Consider the following 23,063-nt stretch of genomic DNA (forward strand, 5'->3'; position numbering starts at 1 on the left):
GCGCTGGTTTTACAGATGTAACAGCGCATGCGCAGCACTGTTTCCAGATGCGATAAGGTAGTGTAGGCAGGGAAAAGTATCTATTTCAAGAAAAGCTGTCATCGCAAAAATGACAGCTTTTCGGAATAGATACTTATGGAGAGGTGGAATGATGAATTCCACCTATAATTAGCTAGAACTCCATGAGAGTTCTAAAGCTAATTATCTCCAGAGAATGTTTAGGTTTAATGAATAGGGGTGAAAACATTTTTTCGCCCTATTCAATTGCCCTCAGGTTAATGTGCAATAATTCTTCATGGGATTTAGGCCCTCATTCAGAGCCACTCGCTAGCGGCAGTACGCTCGTTCCTAGCGATGTTCGCACATCTGCGCATGCGTACGGTTTTTAGTACGCATGCGCGAACCAGTCAGTGCGGCCGAAAATCGTTGGTACGCAATATAGCGAGGGCCTGCTATTTTGAGTGACAGAATGAGGCGTATGTGGGTGGTAACAGGGGAAGGTGCTTGAAAACGGGGAGTGGAGATCCGAACGCAGGCGTGCTTAAAGGTCAAAACGGGCGTTTTAAGGGAGTGCATAATTAATACAGCAGCGTCATTGACCACGTCACTTGGTTTTTTTTAACTCAGGACTGCTCGCAAAATAGCGGTTGAAAACACCAACCACAAGAATAGCGAGCAGTTCATACGCTGTACGATGTACTCGATTAATCTAATAAATAGCGGACATGACGTATGGTGCGTGCGGCCAGGGGGCGTTTTTATCAAATAAACGAGCGTATGTTTTGCTCGCTCGTTCAGACTTAGAGGTGGGAACAGACTGCAATTTGCGAACGGATCATTTGAATAGCCACCCCTTGTTTTTGAACGAACGACCACAAATAGCGAACGGCTCTGAATCAGGCCCTTAATCCGAATTTCTCTTCATTACCTTCTGAGCAGGTGTAAAGTTGGGGAGAATCCCTATTTTAAGGTAAAAATGTCGGGACTTGCTTCAGAACCACTGGGACACCCTCCTAATTTGGCCAATAATGACATCATTTTTGGGGTGAAAATTTACAAAGTGCAGGAAAATTGGGTAATTGATGTGGGACAGGTATATGGGGATGCTTTATGAACGGAACAGGTGTTTTTAAGATTGCATGGGGGTGTTAGAGGTGTACAGGATTTTGAAGTTTTTTTTTTTTAAAGTGGCTTAAAATGACACAAATATATACTTATAGGCATTTTTATGCAACCCCTAATCTAAGTTGAACATTTATTTAGCAAAAAAAAAAAACACTTGCTTTCTATAATTTTTTCACTGTTTTAGGAAAATGCTTATAACAGTCATTTGACACAATTTAAGAACCACTAATACTTTTATTATGGCCACCATTAGACCTATATACTGCATACTTGCCAACTCTCCCTCATTGTCAGGTAGACTCCCTGAAATAGTAGCAATCTCCCTGTCTCCCTGGAGAGTCTAGCAATCTCCCTCATTTCATCCTTACCACCATTATGAAGCTGTTATATTAAAAAACAGAGATATATACATTCAAATGGGATCATTAGTGTCATTTCCTTGCATTGGTTATTACAAGGCACAGTGGCCTTGATTCAGAGCCGGACGCTCTGACAGAGCGCTCGCTCTGAATCAGGGCCGTCCCTCTTACTTTTTGGAGCGGCCTCCTGGCCGCTCGCATAGCTGTGGGTGACCACCCACAGCTATAGCGAGCGGCCAAAATGATGGTCGCGATGGTCAAGACCATCGCGACCATCGGGCTTGCGACGAGACCCTTGTGGTAGGGTCTCATCTGCCGCAAGCCCTGGAGTGCTTTTGGCTCTATCAGAGCCAAAAGCACTCCCACTGACATCACTAGTGATGTCAGTGGGGCCGACCCCAGACGGTAGGCGTTCCCATGGGAACGCCTCCATCTGGGCAGGCACGCCCACCAAAGGGGGCGTGCTGTCAATCACCATCGACAGCACACCCCCTTTGGTGCGAGACCCATAACGACGGCTTGGCCGTCGTTATTCGGGTCTCACGCTTGTGCACGACGGAGCCGCCTCCATCGTGCGCATGCGCACTTGGGCAACATCGACCCGCTTGCGAGCGGGTCTGAATCAGGCCCAATGATCCATATGAATTTCTGAAACGTATTAGTGTGTTTTCATCAACAAACAGATCTTACTAACTGCTTTTGGGCTGGTTTACATTTGGATGTAAGTCAGGTTTAGGACACGCCTCTCAGATTTATCAGTACACGCCCACTGTAACACGCGCTCATAGGTGCTGCTTTCACAGTCTCCCTGAAATGCTTTTTCAAAAGTAGGCAAGTATGATATACTGTTATCCTATGTTGCCTTTTTTAGGGGTACAGACAGATTTCCCCATTGTCACCTATACTTATCCCTTGTTAAACCTGCAAGAATTATTTCCCAAATGCCGGAAGACGATTTTTTGAATTGAATTGTGCAAGAAACGGGAGCGTGTATACAGGCGAAAAGTGAAATTAACGGGCGATAGGTTTTGATAACTTAACAGGCAAAAAGTTTACTTTTTATGCAGCTAATTGAATTTCACCCTAAATGGTGGGGTACTGTGTAACTTGTATGGTGGGAGCCTAGCATCTGTAGGCAGAGCCGTAACTAGACCTTTTGGTGCCCTGTGCAAGAGAGAGCATTGGCACCCCCCCCCTCCCATTTTTCAAATAGGGACTTAAGATAATGCACCTGAAAAAGGGTTATGGCCTCATGGGAAAGGGCCAGGGAAGTGATAGGGGAGGCCAGGAGCTGCTGGGGATAAAAGAAGAGGAAGCTACAAGTAAGGATGATAATAAACAGGAAGATTGACAGGCCCAAACAGCGCCCCCTGACCTGTGCAGGTCGCACTACCCTAGTTACGGCCCTGTCTGTAGGATGTGATATTTATAAATTTTTATACAGTATAAAGAGTTTTTGGTTGCTGTAATTGTAACGGTAGTAGGATATATGGGGGGAGAAGTGAGAGTCGCAGCTGGGAAGGCAAAATTGGTGGCAAGTAATGGGACACTCTAGGAAGGTGAATGAGCTGTGATGGGGAATGAAGGTTGCAGATGGGAATGGGTGACTAATGGGTTCAGCAGTTACAGTTTAGCCTTAACCTGATATTGAAGGCTAGGAGATTATTATTATTATTCTTGATTTGTAAGTGCTTACCAAAGCCGGAGAGCGGGGAAAACAGCACATGCATAAAACAGGGACATTCAAATAAATGCAGACAGTATACAAAAAAGTGGAGAGACAGTAGAGGAATGAACAACTGTTTGGATGTGCCAGAGGAGAGAGACAGGAGGTCTGAAGAGATGAGCTTGAAGTGGGCATGCAGTGGGGGGAGGGAGTGGTGATGTTGGGAGCAAAAAAGGTTGAAGGGGCAGTGATGCTATAAGTGCACAGACTTGGGACCTGATTCAGACCCGGTCGCTAAGGCGCGTTCGCTCGCTGTGCGATCGACCATCTGTGCATGCGTATAATTCGCAGTGCGCGTGCGCAAGCCATTCGTGGCGACCTGATTTTGGTTGCTCGTAAGCCACTGTCAGGTCGCTGCTTTGAGTGACAGGACCGTTTGTGGGTGGTAACAGGGGAAGGTGCTTGTGAACGGGGGAGTGGATGGGCGAACGCAGGCGTTTCAGGCCGCCCAAACGCAGTTTAAAGGGCATGCATAATTAGCAAAGTAGCGTCAAGGTACACGTCACCTGCATGTTTTCCAGCCAGCACTGATCGCTGTGCTTGCGGCTGGCTAAGGCAACCCCAAGGGCGGCGAGCAGCTCCGATGGCTCTCGATGGTCCCGATTAATCCTTCATTTCCCGGAGATGACGTGTTGCGAGTAGCAAGGGGGTGTCTATAGACACCTGCGAGCGTACTTTGCCGTAGGTCGCTAAAACATAGTGGGCATCCTTGCGTATCACAGTCCGAGCGCTTAATTAAAATATCCGGCCCCTTTTTGTCTGCGATCGATCGCATCTTGCGAGCGGGTCTGAATGAGCTCCTTGGTCTTTGATTACTGAAAGAGCTGTGTTAGATTGGGGAGTGTAGGATTGTGTGCACATTTTCATGATCAAATATTTTGTAAAATTATGTTTATGATGTCTTTCAATTAGGTGACACAATCATGGGCTATGAGGGAGGAAGGGGCAGAGAAGAGAGCTGTAGGTGGCAGGGATTAGAAGACTGGGTGGATATTATAGAAGTATAGTATGTTAGCTTGGGAAGTGAAAGGACAGTGTTGTAAGATGAAAGGACAAGCTAATAGTGGAGGACGTTGGCCAGATGCGGTGGTGTTGTAGCAGTTTGGCCTTTTGCAAATCACTGGGCATCACCGAAGCGTTTCAAGCCACACTGCAAACTGTAGAATAATAAATCCAGAGGTTTGGAGGTGAAATTTACCAACTAGTGTTCACCATATGTATGTATGGAATGCTGCTAAAAGCCTTATCCATGCACATGTAATTTCTCGATTTGATTACTGCACTCTGCTCTTCTGTAGCCTAGTGATCACCCGCCCTGCCCCACTTCAATCTATTCTTAGCTCTGCCGCCCTCCTCATGTTCCTCTTGCGTCACTCCACCTCGCTGCCCCTCTCTGCATCTATATCTCAAACCTTACTCCCACTTAACTCCCTACTGCTCTCTTCGATCTTCCAATGACTGCTGCCTTGTCTCCTCATTGATCCCCTCCTAAAACCACCCAGCTCCAGAATTTCTCCCCTCCTGCTCCTATCCTTTGGAATACTTTCCCATGCTCCATCAGATACTTACTAAGCCTTCCTTCCTTCAAACGTGCCCTCAAAGCCAACTGCTCCTCCTTCTGACTGTCCGGCCTTTACAGTACCCAATTCAGGTTCCCGCTCCCCATTTGAGTCCATCCATAGCTCTTCTAGAATGTATGCTGTTACGAGCAGGGCCCTCTCTCCTTCTGTGTCAAGGCATAATCACTTAGTCTGTGACCTAAATTATGTATATCTGTAAATTTAGCTTTTATAAGTAACAACTCTCTCTGTAAAACCTTGTACTTTGTACAGTGTACAGCGCATGATAATTTAAAGATATTAATAATAATAATGGATATATGAAATTGTGTTGGATTTGGCAGAAAGTAAGGCTGGAATGGTACCTGAATTATTTCTTTACCCATATAATAGTTGTCATTCCACTACAAGGTTTACAGTACACTGCAGGTACCCCCATTCCCCTCACGGCTCCGAAACCCTGCTCTTCCCATACAAATGTAGAAGTGCAAGAATTAAAATAGTAACCAGCATTTTTAAATGTTTTTATTTTTACTAAAGAGAATAGTGAAACGATTTCCAATGGTACTGCTACTAACATAGAATTTCTTTTCTAAGTTATGCAAATGTCTGATGGGTTGCTATCAGCAACAACTCATTCTGCACAGTTACCTGTAAAACAGCTTTGATAAGTATACAAACAAAAGGGAAACAATTTAAAGTAATGGCAAAAGCAGTCTAATAACTGCCTTGATTAATGAGACCTAAGAGGATTTGTAATGGTTTCTTGATTGGCAGGCGGTGACAATTGTTTTCATTTCACAACATAGAAATTTAATCCAGCATACAACCTAGAAGTATGGAGGATTAACAATCCATCTATCAGATGTTATACCCCATTTCCCCAGTTTATCTGCAATTACTACTGTGTAAAGCAAATGACAGCCTTCCTCAAAGTCTGGCAGCTAGAGTGTGGAGGATGCAATTACATTTATTGGTTTTGAACATTTAAGACACCATTATATTGTTATCTTCTGTTGTATTAAATGACTTTTGAGTTGTCTTTCGCTAATGGCAAAAAAAATACATATTTGGCAGTCTGTTAGATAGCATGCTTCCACCCAGGAATATCAGGAGTATTTCAGCTAAATCTCGTGCACAGTCGTACGGGTCGCAAATCTGTCCTTTTTGGGCCATTTTGGATTGCATCCACCGGAAACAATATTCAATCTTCTATAGTAGAAGATCCACAAAACATGCAGTGTGGATGGTTCCTCAGCACTACGACAAGCAAACCAAGGGCATAGACCAAGGGGACATAGAGTGCTAGATCATACCTTCCAATGTTTAGATATGTAGGACAAAATAAACCCAACCCACAATCCACCCAAATCTCACCCCTTTCTGCCTAGACCGCCTACTTTTGGGCCCAAATCTGCCCATTACGAGGCCTGCGAATCTGGACAGTACCACAAAAATTGGGAAAGTGGCAGTTATAGTAGATGGATTTGATCATAATACATTTCTTTTTCATTTCACGTCCCTCCTATTTGATTTATCTTAAATTATACTGATTATGATCACATACCAATTGTTTCATCCAGCAAAAAGAACAAGAGAAGTGGTATTTTGCATATAATCAGTATTAGATGCTACCACAGGAAATGAGTTCCAGTTGGCAACTATGATATTTGCTTGAAACGGGAAGCAGTGGGGAAGTTGACAGTCGCAATGCCGTCTGCCGGCTCCCAACTGTCTAATCCCAGCAAGGTACAAATGACAGGCATCGAAATCTCGACGCCTGTCATCAGACCTACGCTGGGAGCCTGACACCCGGCTTACCGATCGAAGGTAAGCCGGGCGTGGACAGCCGCATGGGGGGGTTAGGTTAGGGGCTCCTGGGGGGGACTTAGGGTTAGGCTAGGGGAGGGGGGGTTAGGGTTAGGCACCATCGGGGGGATGTTAGGGTTAGGCACCCCACCAGTAGATTTAGGGTTAGGCTGTGGGGAAGGGGGGTTAGGTTTAGGCACTTAGAGGGGGGTTAGGGTTAGGCAGTTGGGGGGGAGGTTAGGGTTTATGGGGGGAATTAGGTTAGCTAATGGACGATCGGGACCTTAATGGACGATCGGGATTTCCACCTCTGCTGGGCTGCCGCTGTCGGGATTAGAATCGGTGGCCATGCGGCCGGTGGTAAATCATACTGATTCCCTTGAAACGGTTGGTAGACAAAATATTCTCTGAATAGCAGGGCCGGTTCTAGGTACAGTAAAGTTTCATCTCTTCACTATGCAGTCAGCGGTTTGTGGCCATGACTTGGATTCATAGTCTGCTGAACAACTGCCTTCCCAATCGCTTACCCAAGAATTGCTGCAAAACAACAGATCATTCCAGGAAGTCCCTGCACACAGGGATGGACCTGGGCTAAACATTGGCGGTAGCATTGTTTCAGTGTGCGTGCATAGGAAAAGGGGCATGGTCACACATTGTGCTGCGTGGTCACACATTGTGGGGGTGTGGCCACATAACACGGGGATGTGCCTCGAGTCACAGGTGTGGCTTCATAGAATGCCCTGGCCAAGAAAAGCACCGGGAGATGGAGCTGCTATGTCAGGACTCAAGGCGGCCGCACTTGCCAGAATTTCCAGATGGCCAGTCCGGCCGTGCCCACACGGGATAGTCCCCTTTGATCATCATAGTTGGGAGGTTTGCGGCTCTCTCCCGTCTAATACATGTCACACTACACTCCCTGTTAATTCTCTGGTATATTACTATATCAAAAAAAAAGGGGGGGGGGGCACAAATATATAGACAGCGCTGCTAGATAGGATATTTTAATACATATCAATAAACATACATATGAAGACTAAAAATACATAACAATATGAACATTAAAGGTATGAGTATTCAGCTAACCGGCCGGTATTAACTCATGTAGCAAAAATAAGCTAAAAAGTTAGCCAACATAACAAAAATAGAACCTATATTATAGCTAAAATTGCTCTATTGTCAATAAAAAAATGTCTGTTGGTATTACAAACACATCATAAGTAATTTGTGCCAAGGAACTTAGTAAACATGAATATGTTTCTGGCTCAAGCTCTGTCAATACAGAGTGTGTGTTTAGTCCATGCCCAAAGTAAAAAAATATATATTGTGATAGGATCACTGGTAAAGTGGTCTGTGGCAGGTACATTTGTCCCAGATTCCTGTCTTATGTGTTTTAAACCCCCAGGAGAAAGTGCAGTGTAGCAGGCTTGAGTCTCGGCTTTTTGAAAAGCCGGTTTGGGACCTGGGGGTTGTGGGTGAGAGGAGAGGGAGGGCTCCACCCACGGCCACTCCAGGTTTTGGGCCTTGCAGCCTGGTAACAGGCTTGTTAGGGTTTCCACCTGAGAGTGGCCAATATAAGCCTAGTGTGTTTAGGGCTGAGTGTCTCACCTGGGAGAGCAGACAGGGAGTTTGCTCAGAGACACTTGAAAACCTATTTGTAAGTGCTGTGCTGTGCCTTTGTTGCTGGCGAGGGCATTAGGCCCTGCCAGGTTCTTGTAGTGAGGGAAGTCACTTGTGAAGTTAGTGCCCCGACAGGGCTAGGTTTATGTTTTGTTTTCTTTATGTTATTTCTGACATTGTACAATAAAGACTGGCGCCGACCAGCTTGTACTCGAATCCAGTCTGGCGTACTGTTTCCCAGCTGCTGTGTGTGAAAGGAAGGAGTCCTCTACCCAGGAGAGGGACCCCCCTAACCTGACTGTGTCACAATATGGTGGAGAATGCGGGCATTCACACACACTGAAGTTGCAGCAAGAGGAAAACTTTCCGTTTAAAAATTAAAGGGACAGACACCCAATTTGTAAGTGTGGAAATAACGCTGTGTCCTTGGAGTCCCATAGAGGAGGCGTCAGCCAATGCTCAGAGGGGCAAGGTACAGCTTCCAACCTACACCCCAGGACAAAATGGAGGACATTATTAAGGCCTTGCTCCAAGCTACAGCAGCTCAGCAGGAGACGAACAAACTTCAGCAGGAATCTATCAGGCAACAACAGGTCGCCATTGAGGAAACCCGCCAGGCCTTAGCGGAAAACAGCCAGGCCATAAGAGAGGTGGTACAGCACCTGGTCGCCCGGCCCAGAGATGTTACTACTGGTCCTCCCACCACCACTCACTCCGTACGAGCCAGTCACTTCCTCCAAAAGATGACTTCGGGCGATGATGTGGAGGCCTATCTCGCCGCATTTGAAAGAACAGCCGAAAGGGAGAGTTGGCCCAAGGAGCAGTGGGAAAGTCTGGTGGCACTTTTTTTGTCTGGGGAGCCACAAAAAGCATATTTCGACTTATGCCTGGCTGATGCCAAGGACTATAAAAACTAAAACAGGAGATCCTAACTCGCTTGGGAGTCACCACCTTTGTTCGTGCCCAACGGGTCCACCGCTGGGAGTTCCATAAGGACAAGCCTCCACGTTCACAGATGCATGACCTCGTCCATCTGTCCTCAAAATGGCTACAGCCCGAGACGCTGACGGAACCACAGATCGTGGAAAGGGTCGTGATGGACCGGTACCTGCGATCATTACCTGTGACTCTGCGCAAATGGGTGAGCCATGCAGAACCTAAGTCCGCGGACCAGTCGGTCGAGCTGGTGGAGAGGTACGTGGCGGCTGAGGAGCTGATGAGTATGCCCCACCGAGCCCCGATGGCGCACCGGCGAACTCCCACAGACACTGGTAAGACTGTTCCAGGGGAGAAGGGTGCTGGGCGGTGGGATGTACCTAAGACTGAGGGTGTAGAACCTGGAGACAGGCCTGCCAGGCCAGGAAGGTTCTTGCCCCGTAAACGACTAGACATTAATATGATTCAGTGTTTCCGGTGTGGTGACTTCGGCCATATTGCCGCTAATTGTTCACTTACAACTGAACCTATGCAATGTGATACTGCTCATGTCTACCGCAGGGCGTCTTTCTTTGCACAGACAGCCGGTACGGCTGACCGACAGGCTGAGACTGATAAGCACATGTGTGTACTCACTGTAGATGGCAACCGAGTAGAGGCACTGTTAGACTCTGGTAGCTTGGTGACACTTATGAAAGCTGAGCTGGTGAACCCCTTGAGGCGTAAGGGGAAAACTGTTGGTGTGACCTGCATACATGGGGATACTCGATATTATGTTACTGCCGAGGTGAACATCGAGACACCATGTGGTTCTGCTATAGTTTATGTGGGTTTGGTGCCTGGTCTGATGTACGATGCAATATTGGGGAAAGACTTTGCTCACTTCTGGAAGTTGTGGGAAAGCCGTTTTGTTCCAGAAGTGAACAACCCCGATCCATTTGAGAAGGTTGTCGATGTAGTGGAGGAGGGAGTTTCTTCTGAGTCAGAGTTATTCCCTTTTTCTACTATGATTGGCGAACTAGAGAATGCGGAGCGTGACAGTGGCCCGCCAACTGATGTGCCTCCCATTGAGGTGGGAAGTGTTGTTGGGCCAGTTGATCGTCTGCCTGATTTAGAGGTCAGAAGAGAGGTCTTTGCCGTGGAGCAGTTGAATGACCCTACTTTGGTAAAAGCCTGGGAGAATGTAAAAGTAGTTGATGGTAAACCCGTAGACCCTGATAGTCCTTTGTCCTATCCTCACATGGCAATGTGTCAGGATTTGTTATATCAGGTGACTAAGAAGGGGGAAGATGTTGTGGAACAGGCTCAACAGGCACAGCAGAGGGTATACAACCGCAATGCTTGGTTACGCAGCTTTGCTCCTGGGGACAGAGTGTTAGTGTTGGTTCCCACTGTGGAAAATAAACTTTTGGCTAAATGGCAAGGGCCCTTTGAAGTCTTAGAAAGAGTGGGACAGGTCAATTACAAAGTTTACCAGCCGGGGAAAAGAAAGCCGGAACAGATATACCATATAAATCTGTTAAAGCCCTGGAAAGATAGAACGGTACTGTCGGCCGTCCGAGCCCCTCCTGTAAATCCAGGGCCCTTAGTTCCCGAAGTGACAGTGGCAAAAACCCTGTCGGCAATTCAACAACAAGAGGTCAAGGAGTTTCTGATCAGAAATAGGGTGCTGTTCTCTGACGTACCTGGGAAAACCTCTGTCGTTAAACATGACATCATCACTGACCCAGGGGTTAAAGTTAATCTAAAGCCCTATAGGTTACCAGTAGCACAAAGAGAATCGGTGTCGAAAGAAATTAAAAATAAGCTAGAGTTAGGGGTTATTGAAGAATCACATAGTGAATGGTCAAGTCCAATTGTGTTGATTCCAAAGCCCGACGGGAGTGTGCGTTTCTGCAATGACTTCCGAAAGTTGAACAGTGTTTCAAAATTCGATGCCTACCCGATGCCACAGTGGAGAAGGAGGCGTTGGCCATAAAGTGGGCGTTAGAGGCTCTCAGGTACTACTTGGTTGGAAGAAAGTTCAGATTGATCACTGACCATGCCCCTTTGAAGTGGATGTCCGAAAATAAGGACAGTAATGCGAGAATTACGAGATGGTTCTTGGCGTTACAAACTTTTACATTTTCAGTAGAACACAGGCCAGGAAGCCAGCTGGCCAATGCAGATGCGTTGTCACGCGTTCATTGTTTGGGGGCTTCAGTTGTTCCGCCCCACAGGTCGAAACAAAGGGGGGGGATATGTGATAGGATCACTGGTAAAGTGGTCTGTGGCAGGTACATTTGTCCCAGATTCCTGTCTTATGTGTTTTAAACCCCCAGGAGAAAGTCTGCAGTGTAGCAGGCTTGAGTCTCGGCTTTTTGAAAAGCCGGTTTGGGACCTGGGGGTTGTGGGTGAGAGGAGAGGGAGGGCTCCACCCACGGCCACTCCAGGTTTTGGGCCTTGCAGCCTGGTAACAGGCTTGTTAGGGTTTCCACCTGAGAGTGGCCAATATAAGCCTAGTGTGTTTAGGGCTGAGTGTCTCACCTGGGAGAGCAGACAGGGAGTTTGCTCAGAGACACTTGAAAACCTATTTGTAAGTGCTGTGCTGTGCCTTTGTTGCTGGCGAGGGCATTAGGCCCTGCCAGGTTCTTGTAGTGAGGGAAGTCACTTGTGAAGTTAGTGCCCCGACAGGGCTAGGTTTATGTTTTGTTTTCTTTATGTTTTTTCTGACATTGTACAAAAAGACTGGCGCCGACCAGCTTGTACTCGAATCCAGTCTGGCGTACTGTTTCCCAGCTGCTGTGTGTGAAAGGAAGGAGTCCTCTACCCAGGAGAGGGACCCCCCTAACCTGACTGTGTCACAATATATTGATAAAAGATTTTCACCAGAGAAACTCCATAGATTAATTTGCTATGCGATTAGTATTTAGCATGTACGCATCCAAACTTCAATCCTGCTAGATAGATGTTACTTATTCTCAAGGTGTTAGTAGGCAGTCACACAAGCAAGTAATAAACAGACAGAGCTTGAGCCAGAAACATATTCATGTTTACTAAGTTCCTTGGCACAAATTACTTATGATGTGTTTGTAATACCAACAGACATTTTTTTTATTGATAATAGAGCAATTTTAGCTATAATATAAGTTATCTTGGTGTTATGTTGGCTAACTTTTTAGCCTATTTTTGCTACATGAGTTAATATTAATACCGGTCGGTTATCTGAATACTCATATACCTTTAATGTTCATATTGTTATGTATTTTTACTATTCATATGTATGTTTATTGATATGTATTAAAATATCCTATCTAGCTGTGCTGTTTATATATTTGTGTCCCCCCCCCTTTTTTGTTTTTTATAGGTAGAGGCATATACCTATTTTTTGACAGCAGCTTTAGATTAGGTTTTTTAGTAAATCTTCTATATCTATTGATATTTATGTGTCTGTTATAGAGCGCCTGGTATATACATTTTTTCCTTTTATTGTTCATTACTATATCACCCTGTACCCAGGGGCGTATCTATAATGGGTGAAGGGTGTGCGGGGCACACGGGGCCCGGGGCCAGGGGGGCCCACACCGCACACCCTGCACCCATAGATAATTATACTTACCTCTCAGCTGATTCCCAAAGTGCTGCTACGCAGCGCCGGACCGGCGCTGTAGAGCAGCAAACACTCACTGGGAAAATGGAGGCGGCCATTTTCCCAGTGATCTGCGCATGCGCAGAAAAGATGTTCCCGGGAAAGTAGGCGCGGGTGCCATTTCCCGGAGACCCGCACATGAAGCCAGAATCTACAGCGCTCAGTGCAGCTGAGCTGCTGACAGAGAGAAGGGGGCCCAAACGGAGACTGCACACGGGCCCCCTCCTCTCTTAAAACGCCCCTGCCTGTACCTCCATACATTTCTCCACCACAGCCCTATCAATTGCCATTTATTTTTTTCCCCACCACCCTCCAATTCCCATGAATTCATTGCCACCTGACTCTCATCTGTTACCTATAAAAAAAAAACATTATACACAGAAATAAAAACACATATTGTTATAAATGTGAATGTGTACGATCTCCATCTTGTTGCAGTTTGCATATGCAATGATTGATGCATGTACCTAACCTACCACCCACACTTAGAGGAAATTACCAGCGAAGCAACATTCAAGCGAGCTGTTCTGTTTTGCATCATTTGACCTTCGCGCGCAGAGACCCCCTACCCTGTCTCACGTAATGGAAGGCCGAGGAATTAACAGTAAGCTCAGATGGCCGAGGGTGGGGTTAGGTTAAAGAAATCAAATACGGTCTGAATAAAAAAGCAGGAATTGTTATCCGAATGGGGTGTATTGTACATTGCACATTTTTGAACCGGCCGAGGGGGCAGAGAAAGGGGCAATTTAAGCATAAACGTTAAAATGTCAAAATACAGGACAAGGGCAACAAAATCCCAGCAGCTTTCATGCTTCTATTATTCTATAAGATTGTTTATTTGGTTATACTACTGAAATGTAAAACATTTAAGGCTTGGTTCTTCCGCAGCCTCTCGGTGTAGGCCTCTGTGTTATTCTAGACATTCCTCTGCATACCACTCTCACTAAGATCCTCATTCCACTGTGAAACCTCACTGACCCGCCTTCACTAGACACAAGCTGGTGGCAATCGGAGTGATCGGAGGGATTTATGTGTATCTCATATGCAGAAGTGAATGCTGTTAACAAATCATGATGACTTTTGTAATCTGTTGTGTAAATCTAGGCGCGCACCACTCAATCACACCAAGTTAGTGGTACAGGCCATAAATACAGTGCAGCTGTTTGTAATGACAACCACTCAGTAACGATGAACATCTATACCTTACAGATTTTATCCAGTCAATCACTCATGATCCATTTTGATAGGTGGGTTATTATTATCCAGAGTCGGAGGTGGTTTGAGAAAACCGCTGTGTTAAAGGCTTTTCAGTGCACAACTGGAAACATTTATCATAAGTGTTAGAGGGGAGGGGGTAACCTCCCCGGATTTTGGAAGCAAAGTTGCTGGCATGTAAAGCTATAAACAGGCAAAAGGGGGTGAGTCCTGCATATTGAGAACAAAGAAGCTTCCTCCATATTCTTTACTTTTTGATAGGAGCTCGGAGAACGTCATCTGCTGAGGAGCAGTAGTATTATCCACCTTTGTGTGGGTTCCATGTGCCATCATTGACATTACCCACACTGCTCTCATTCTCAGGAATGATGGGATTCAAGGTTCTGGCATCTCCACCATTCTGAGTCTGGGAAAGGGGTGACAATAAATAATACAGTATCTACTCCTATGGGGCAGATTCAATGACATGGAAGCATCTTCGGGTAATGTGCGCTGCGCACATATAAGCAATTATGGTAGCTCGTTTCTGCTCGCACTTCCATGGGCTGTGAGTAGAAATGAGCGAGAGACACATCCAACAACGAGACAATGAGTTTTGCAGCTGAGAGAGACCGTGTTTTACGTACTATGGCCCTCATTCAGAGCCGTACGCTCTGAGCAGAGCGCACGCTCTGAATGAGGGCCGGGCTCCATTTTCATGGAGCGTCCTCCTGGACGCTCGTATAGCTGTGGGTCACCACCCACAGGCTATACGAGCGTGCTTTTTGATGGCCGCGATGGTCGAGACCATCGCGACCATCGAAATTGCGAGCCGGAGCCTGCGGTTGAGGTTTTCAACCGCAAGCTCCGGAGTGATTTTGGCTCTATCAGAGCCAAAATCACTCCCACTGACATCACTAGTGATGTCAGTGGGCCGGCTTCTGACGGGAGGCATTCCCGTGGGAACGCCCCGTCAGGGAGGCACGCCCACCAAAGGGGGCGTGCTGTCAATCAACATTGACAGCACGCCCCCTTTGATCGGACACAACGAGCGAAGGACTTTCTTTCGCTCGTCGCGTCTGGCGCATGCGCACGACGGAGCTCCCTCCGTCGTGCGCATGCTCAGTGCATAATATCGACCCACTTGCGAGCGGACAGCCGCTCGCGAGTGGGTCTGAATCAGGCCCTATGTTCTTCAGCACTCGCTGGTGCCATTCTGTGAGCTTGTGTGGCTTATGGATTCCCAGTTGAGCTGTTGTTGCTACAAGATGTTTCCACCTCACAGGAACCAGGTAACTGTCAAATATCTGCCCTCCTAAAGCTGCCCCAAACTGACTTGTTGGATAGGTGGCATCCTGTGACAGTGTTATATTGGAAGTGACTAAGCTCTGCAATAGGACCCATTCCATTGCTAATGAGTGACTATGGAGGCTGCATGCGGATTTTATGCACCTGCTAGCAGCAAGTGTGGCGAAAATGGCAAGGTCCACTAATTACAATGGGAGTCAAAGGGAAGACGACTTTAGGTCAAAATGCTGTATATTAGTAGATTAAACAATAATCACCAGTCAGGTTGTCTAACAAGAGATCCCACTAGAAGGTATAGTTCAACGGGGAGTGAAATGGGATGTAGTTAGGTGACCACCGCACGGGATGCCGATGGTCAAAATCCTGGTTCCAGAATCCCGACCCGCCAATCATTGGCGCTGGAATCTCGACATCGGTTGAGATCACAACAGCCGGCATCCCGAACATGAGTATAGTGGGCCGGATTAGCTTTTAACCGTGGGGGGGGGGGGAGGGGGAGGGTTAGGATGCAGGAAGGGAGAGTTAGGGGGTGAAGGGGGGGTTAGCATACTTACGAAGCCCCTGTCAGGATTGTGAGCATTGGGATGTCGCTGTTGGTGTTTTGACAGCCGGCATCCCAGCTGTTGGTCTCCCATACCCAACCCATTTTTAAGAATGGTCTAATTATTTTATTTGTGTACATATATGTTGAAGGGCATGTATACAGTGGAGGCTACAGTAACATACTTTTTGTAATACTTTTTAACATTTTTTAACACCAGTTAAGGTGGTAAAAAGATGTTAAAATGTCAATTATTTTACTAAACGTACGTTTTTATATGCGATTACAGTAAATTGAATTGTGAAGTGATGCATTAATCTTGTTCCATTTAAACAGTAATTTCTACCACAAAGAGGGAAATTCAATCAGGCGAGGTTTACCACGCAGCTAATGGAACACCCTGCCTGATTCAGTTAGCTGTGGGAACTCCACGTGCTAAGCCCCAGAGGGTGCATTTTTCGTTGCAGCCTAAAGATGCGCCGGGAAACACATAGATTCCAGCACTTTGCGCGGAATCAATGGGTTAGCGAGCGATAACCCAGGCTTTAATGCACAGGCAAAATGCCGAATAATTGCATGACTCTGGGAGTGATACCCAGAGCTTTTCCCCGTTTGGTAAACCCAGCGCCTAATTAAATTCCCCCCTCAGACTCTCTTACTAGTTGTCTTGCTTCACCCAGAACTTAAGTTTGTTCCCCTCATCCAACCTGTATCCAATTCCTGTTACATAAAAGGTACATTTCTTTATCACACATCATTTCCCAACAACCCTCTGACTCCCAGGCCAATGTTACAGTGTGTCTGCGTTGAATCGGCCCAAAAGGCAGTTTTCCCATAGCACGCTGTCTGGGTGGCACTTAGCCTTATTTACTAAGTAGCAATTTCAATTAGAGCATTGAAATATGCTGGCGCTACATAAGTAAATATTAATAAATACATTCTTATAGATGGCAAGCAGGGCCCTCATACTTTTATTTCCATGTGTTAACAGCCAGTCTTGTTTGATTACTGTGTTTGTTCCCATTCGTAAAGTGCTGCCTGTACTACTGTATATAAAGAAATGTTAATAAATAAGTACATTATTTCTAAAACATACAATCAAAATTAATGTTATCTATAGAGTTTAACAGAAGCTGCCTCAATGCGCATTTTAAGAGTATATTAATTGCTAAATAGTAAAGTAAATAATTTATTACTATTTATTTGAAGGTAATTATTGTCTACAGTAGTATGATGGGGAACTGTTGATAAGGTTACAGCTTAGTGGCTATCTGCTAGTAAATGGTAAAACATACAAGGAGCATTAATTTCACATTTCCTTCCTTCACAGATGCTGTACTCTTCAAATAATATTATTAAAAGGAAAAGACAATAAATGACATAGGTAAGTCCGTTAAGTGGTCAAAAAAAAATCCCCAGATGTTCCATTCTTGAAAAAAATTGTCACCCAAAACTTTAGTCTATGTTCTGTTTGTCTATGAAAAACTGGAATTTGTGGATAAACTATGTTGCATGCATATAAAGAACTGACAATTAGACTAAGGGTGGGGCCACCCACAGTGCAGGATTTCTGCTTATGGTTTAACCCTTTTATGCAGATGAGTGGAACTCGCATGTACCTTAAAACTGTGGCAATGACAAAAACAATGCACATAAAATATTTCACAGGTGGGAGATCCAGAGACAAATCCAGAAAAAAAATGACAGAGGTTATCGCGTATGTGTTGGTGTTGGGTGCTGTGGCCTAGTCTGTGAGGAGGGGTATGGCCACGTACCCACTGCGACTTCCACATGGTGGATGGCTGGGGGTCCGGACTGCGGTGTCCACGTGTTACCTGGCCGGACCACTGCTTTGCAAGTGTCTGCCTCGAGTCGTGACTGGCTCGATGGGTGACTGTCCCCGGCATCCACATGGTTCCTGCCAGGCTCCTCATTGATTGCAGGGGGCAGAGCTGCGCTGATCATGGAGATAGTGTTGCCCGGGGAGGGCTCACAGGTTGACCAACAGCAGCAGCCTCATCTTGGTGGGCAGGAAGCCACTTGCTGCAATATACATAAAAGTTTTAAAAAAATTGCTTTTAAATTACGTGCCGTGGTGCCCGTTGCCCCTACCCCTCTTGAGTCCACCAGTGGGGTGATGTAGTGCCCAGCTCTCCACAGAAACAGATGTCCCATAATGCGGTAGGTTTTCTAGTTTAAAAAATGATTGCTACACATGCATTTGTTTTAATACAACGAAAACTTGCTGAAAAAAAAATGCATTACCTTTTTTGGACATTTGGTTGAAGTTTATTTGATAGAAAGTCTTCTGAAAAAATAATAATATGATTTGTGTGAGACAGTAAACAATTAGAGAGAGTGCTGGAGTAAGTTAATGTATGTTAATAAACAACCATAAATTATTAAAAGCAATAATACAGAATAACCAAAAATTTAAAAAAATATTAATAAATTAAATGAATATTGGAAGCTAGACGGTATTGTTTATAATATTGGATGAATTCAGGACTTGTGTGGTTGTTTATTAAAATGTATTACCTTACCCAAGCGCTTGTTTATTGCCTTTTGTGGGTGTCGGCACCCCATTTTTTGAGGTGAACACTGGTGCAAATGTATGTTTAATTTTTTTATATTTAATTAAATGAGGTTGGATAACTTTACACTTTAACACATGTTTTTGTTATTATATTTTTTTCTTTATGATCTGTGTGAGTACTGTATAAATAAATGTTGTCATTTGCTGAGAGCAAACATGGAAAAAAGGGGCTCAGCACAGGAGTGAGAAGACCCTCAGCACACATACATATCATAACTGTTGTGTCCCGCCCAAACGAAACTGCTGGAGGCCCCTGAAAATTTTATGCAAAGGTATATAAGTATTCTGTTGTGAGCCCCTGCCTTCCCGACACCTCCCACTACCCTGAGTAAAGTGGGTGAGCCGGGCGGGTGATGACGCAAATCATGCTGAATTGCGTCATCGTCGCGAAAGGCAGAGGAGCGGCTTCCTCTGCTAGTAGCAGCCATGACTGGCAGTCCCAGGGTGAGGAGACTCCTCCCCTGAGACTGCCTGTTGTTTATGTGATTGGCAGGTAGCGTTTCCAATGGGAAACCTCTGCCAGTCACAGACTGCAACTGGCTCACTGAGGTGGCGAATTTTACTGGGGATGGGTGGGGCTGCAGCCCTTAGGTAAAATCCGCCACTGGACTGTATATATATATGTATGTATATATGTGTGTGATTGTATGAATGTGTATGTGTGTGATTGTAAATGTATGTATATCGCCCCAACCATCATGACGGTCAGTCCAGTTTTTGGGCACTGTCCCACCTGTAGGCTGAAAAAAAGGTAGGGAGGGAACGCTCCCACCTGCTGTGCATGTGAGGCTGAAGACAGCCCCCAGCATGATGTGAAATGGGGGCATGATAAGTGGCCAAGCCCCCTGTGCATGTCTACGCCGAAGGCTTACTCACTATGACCCAGTCCCTGTATCCCAAATGTTGGTTTTTAGGGCTCCTGAGTCCTAAGTACTCTGAGCCCTCCAAAGCCTTAATCACCTCTGGTGGTCACCGGCTATTATAATGGCAGAGATGGCTCATTTAATAAGTGAGATATTTCTACTTCAGGGTCCATAGGGTATCCACAGGATACCTTGGGGTATAGGTGTGACGTCAGTCGCAGGGCACCAAAGAGTTAAGCTTTCAGCCTCCCAGGATGCACTAGGTCCCCCTCCTATACCCCGCCCCCGGGCCAAGGCACCTTAGTTTAGTTTGGTGCCCGGCCGGAGTCGGGTGCACCTGTTGGAGTGGGGGCTAGAAGAGCCCCTGAAGCTTATTCTTCATGCAGCTGTGGCTGCACAACTGGATGTACAGCATGGACAGTCAGTCCTGACGTCCATGCTGTCTTCCCTACACCCCGCCGGTACCAGAACGCCGGTACTGATCCGGGGATGCTGGTGGGCGTCTGGGGTCACAGCTAGCGGTGACCCCAGATGCTCCGGACCATGGCCGGATTCAAGGGGGACAGAGGTAAGCAGCGGGGTCCCGCGGTGGGTCCCCGCTGATCACATGGTCCTAAGTCCCCAGGCAGGGGGCTCCCTGGGGACTGGCTGCAGCGTGGAGCCAGGCGACCAACCTGCGCTTCCACTACCCCCTGGGACAGCGGACCGCAGCAGAGCGGTAGCACTGCGGCGTCCCAGGGGTTAAATGCATGCCAGGGGAGCGCGCCTTCCCTGTCTCACAGCCGGCGCCTCCCCCGCTGCACACAGCCCTCTCTGCATGCTGCCGACTGGTCCTGTGGCAGCGCTCCTCCCCCAGGCCAGCCTCCTCTCTGCTCCTCGGCGGCCATCTTCTCCAGAACGCATGGTGAACGCTGCTGGAAGCGCTGGACGGAAGCATCGTGGTCTGGGTCCCCCCGCATACCTCTCCTCCGCTGTGGTCAGGTCTGTGTATGCAGCGCTGTGTCCTACCAGGCCCTGTGTCTGTGTAGTTGAGTGATCAGCGCTGTTAGTGCAGGAATTGTTATTTCTCTGCATTGTATGTGACTGTGCTAGCGCTGCTGCCTGTAATCTTTTCTTCATCTAAACTGTCAGCTTTATTACTGTCCCTGTTCTTTCTGCTAAAGCCCTTGCGGTGCGGTGCTGCAGGGTGGTCTCTCGCCTATTTAATACTTAATTGGTGAGAGAGGTCACATACGTGGTGCCATCATGTCTGAAAGTGATTTTCCCCTCCGGCTACAGTGTACCACGTGCAAAGTACCGTTAGCGGAGGGGGAGGGTAGCGCGGAGGGCCTTTGCCGGCAGTGTTTGTCCATGGCGCGGCCTATTACGGTTACAGCACCTGTACAGGAGCCGCCCTGGGCTTGTTTCGCTCAGGCGTTAACAGCTTTAGTGGGCCAGTTAGCTCCGCAGCCCGCGTTTACTCCGATGGGTTTGTCCCAGCAGTCTGTGGTGTCGTCACCCATGCAGGGGTTCCCACGACAATTGGTGGTACCCCACAGTCTCCCTATTTCCCCGCTCCCGGGTTCTCAGGAGCCAGCGTGGGTTAACTCCCTGACGAGTTCTGTACAGCACTTGTCGGATGTGTTGCAAGGGGAGTCTGTGATGCGGCCTCATAAACGGCCGGTGGCGTCTCTGTCCGCTCCTTATGAGGATGACGAAGGGACGTCTGATGATGGGGAGATTCTAGATCCTTACGATCAGGAACCTCTCCATACTAAGGACGCTGATGCTAAGTCCAAAGTATATATTCCTGGACTTATTCGGGCGGTCCGCACAGCCTTGGTGATTGAGGACGAAGTTCCCCCAGCGGCTAAATCTAAGTATGCCTTTTTCAAAGATGTGAAGGGCGATGCCACAGTCTTTCCTCTTTCGGGTCAGTTGGTGGACCATTTAGAGGAGGCGTGGAAACAACCTGGCAAAAGATACCAGCCGCAGAGACGCCTGGCGGTGGCTTATCCGTTCGCGGATAATTATTTTGCGAAGTGGGAATCCCCTCCACAGGTGGATTCTCACGTGACCCGTCTTGTCCGTAGTGCCACATTGCCGATGCCATCCATGTCCTCCCTTAAGGATGCTACGGACCGCAAGGTAGAAATCTGCCTGAAGTCCGCTTATTCCCTTGCAGGGGGGGCAGCACGGCCGGCTATGGCCATTTGCTGGGTTGCCAGAGCGATGGAGCGCTGGGCGGATTCATTAGAGGCTTCTTTTGAATCCGACTGTCCGGCCGATCAGGCGGAGTTGATTGGCAATCTCCGTGATTCGGCCACCTACATCAACGAGGCGGCTCTAGACATTAGTACTCTGGTGTCTAGAATTTCTTCAGCAGCGGTAGCTGCTCGTCGCACCTTGTGGCTGCGATCCTGGAAGGCGGACGCAGATTCCAAGAAAGGTCTGGAAGCGTTGCCGTTTACCGGAGAAGTTCTCTTCGGTCCGGATCTGGATAAGATTGTGGCCACGCTGGCGGCAGCCAAATCTGCCTGTCTCCCGTCGGCCGCTGCTCCTTCTGGTTCGGGACCATCGTCCTTTCGGTCATCTAGGGCCCAGGGCAGGCCCAAACCACAGTCGTTTCCTCGACAGGCTGGCCCTAAGAAATCGGTCAAGCCCCGGAAGCAGGCATGGAGTACCAGACGTCCGGCCCCCAAGCCAGATGACAAGCCTGCGGCCTGACGGTCCGGGCCTCCCTTTGGGGGATCCCAGGGTGGGAGGCCGCCTGCTACAGTTCGCCCAGTGTTGGTCGACCACTACGACAGACACTTGGGTTCTGGAGGTGGTTTCTCACGGATACGCCCTCTCCTTCCGGCACAGACCCCCGGCTCGCTTCTTCACCACGGGTCTCCCATCAGACCGGAACAAGGCTACGGAGCTGCGGAAGGTATTGCACACTATGCTCCAGGCTGGAGTTATAGTGGCGGTTCCATTCTCCCAGAGGGGCCAGGGTTTCTATTCAAATCTATTTTTGGTACAGAAACCCAATGGGTCATATCGTCCGATTCTCAACCTCAAAGCACTCAACAAGTCTTTGCGGGTCCCGAAGTTTCGGATGGAGACCCTACGGTCCATCATTCTGGCGCTGGAACCTGGGGACTACTTGGTGTCATTGGACATACAGGACGCTTACCTGCATGTCCCTATTCTTTGGCGCCATCAACAGTTCCTCAGGTTCGCAATCAGCAGCGACCACTTCCAGTTTCGGGCGTTACCTTTTGGCCTGGCAACAGCACCACGTGTTTTCACCAAGGTGATGGCGGTCATGGCGGCTTCTCTGCGGCTGCAGAGAGTCCGCATGTTGCCGTATTTGGACGACCTGTTATTGGTGGCAGGATCTCCAGAGCTCCTGTTACGCCACTTGGACCTGACCATTGCACTGCTGCAACGGCACGGCTGGCTAATCAACTGGCAGAAGTCCACTCTAATCCCGTCTCGGAGGATTCTGCATCTTGGAGCCTTATTGGACTCGGGACAGCAAAGGATCTTCGTGACGGAGGACAAGATCTCTGCTTTACAGTCAAGGGTGCGCAGTTGTCTGCACAGCCGCCGGGTGTCCTTACACTCGGCGATGAGGTTACTGGGCTCCATGGTGTCGGTGTTCGACATGGTGGAATACGCCCAGTTTCACTCCAGACCTCTGCAGCACCTGATCCTGTCCAAGTGGAACGGGCTGACTCAGTCTCTGAAGTCCCAGACGATTGTGCTCACCCAGGAGGTTCGCCTGTCCCTTACGTGGTGGTTACAGACGAACCACCTCAACAAGGGACGTCCGTTC

General features: G+C 47.6%; 1 long non-coding RNA gene across 1 annotated transcript in view; it reads left to right on the forward strand.

The window, feature by feature from the left end:
- The window catches only part of LOC148510574 (uncharacterized), a 487,397-nt gene that overhangs the window by 12,429 nt on the left and 451,905 nt on the right, over positions 1-23,063 (forward strand). The window contains exon 2 of the long non-coding RNA XR_015869399.1: positions 17,133-17,186. This is a non-coding gene — a long non-coding RNA (uncharacterized LOC148510574). The remainder of the gene's footprint in view (positions 1-17,132; positions 17,187-23,063) is intronic.

Source organism: Taudactylus pleione, unplaced genomic scaffold (genome assembly GCF_031769625.1).
Source record: "Taudactylus pleione unplaced genomic scaffold, aTauple2 ptg000316l, whole genome shotgun sequence".
Taxonomy (NCBI): Eukaryota; Metazoa; Chordata; class Amphibia; order Anura; family Myobatrachidae; genus Taudactylus; species Taudactylus pleione.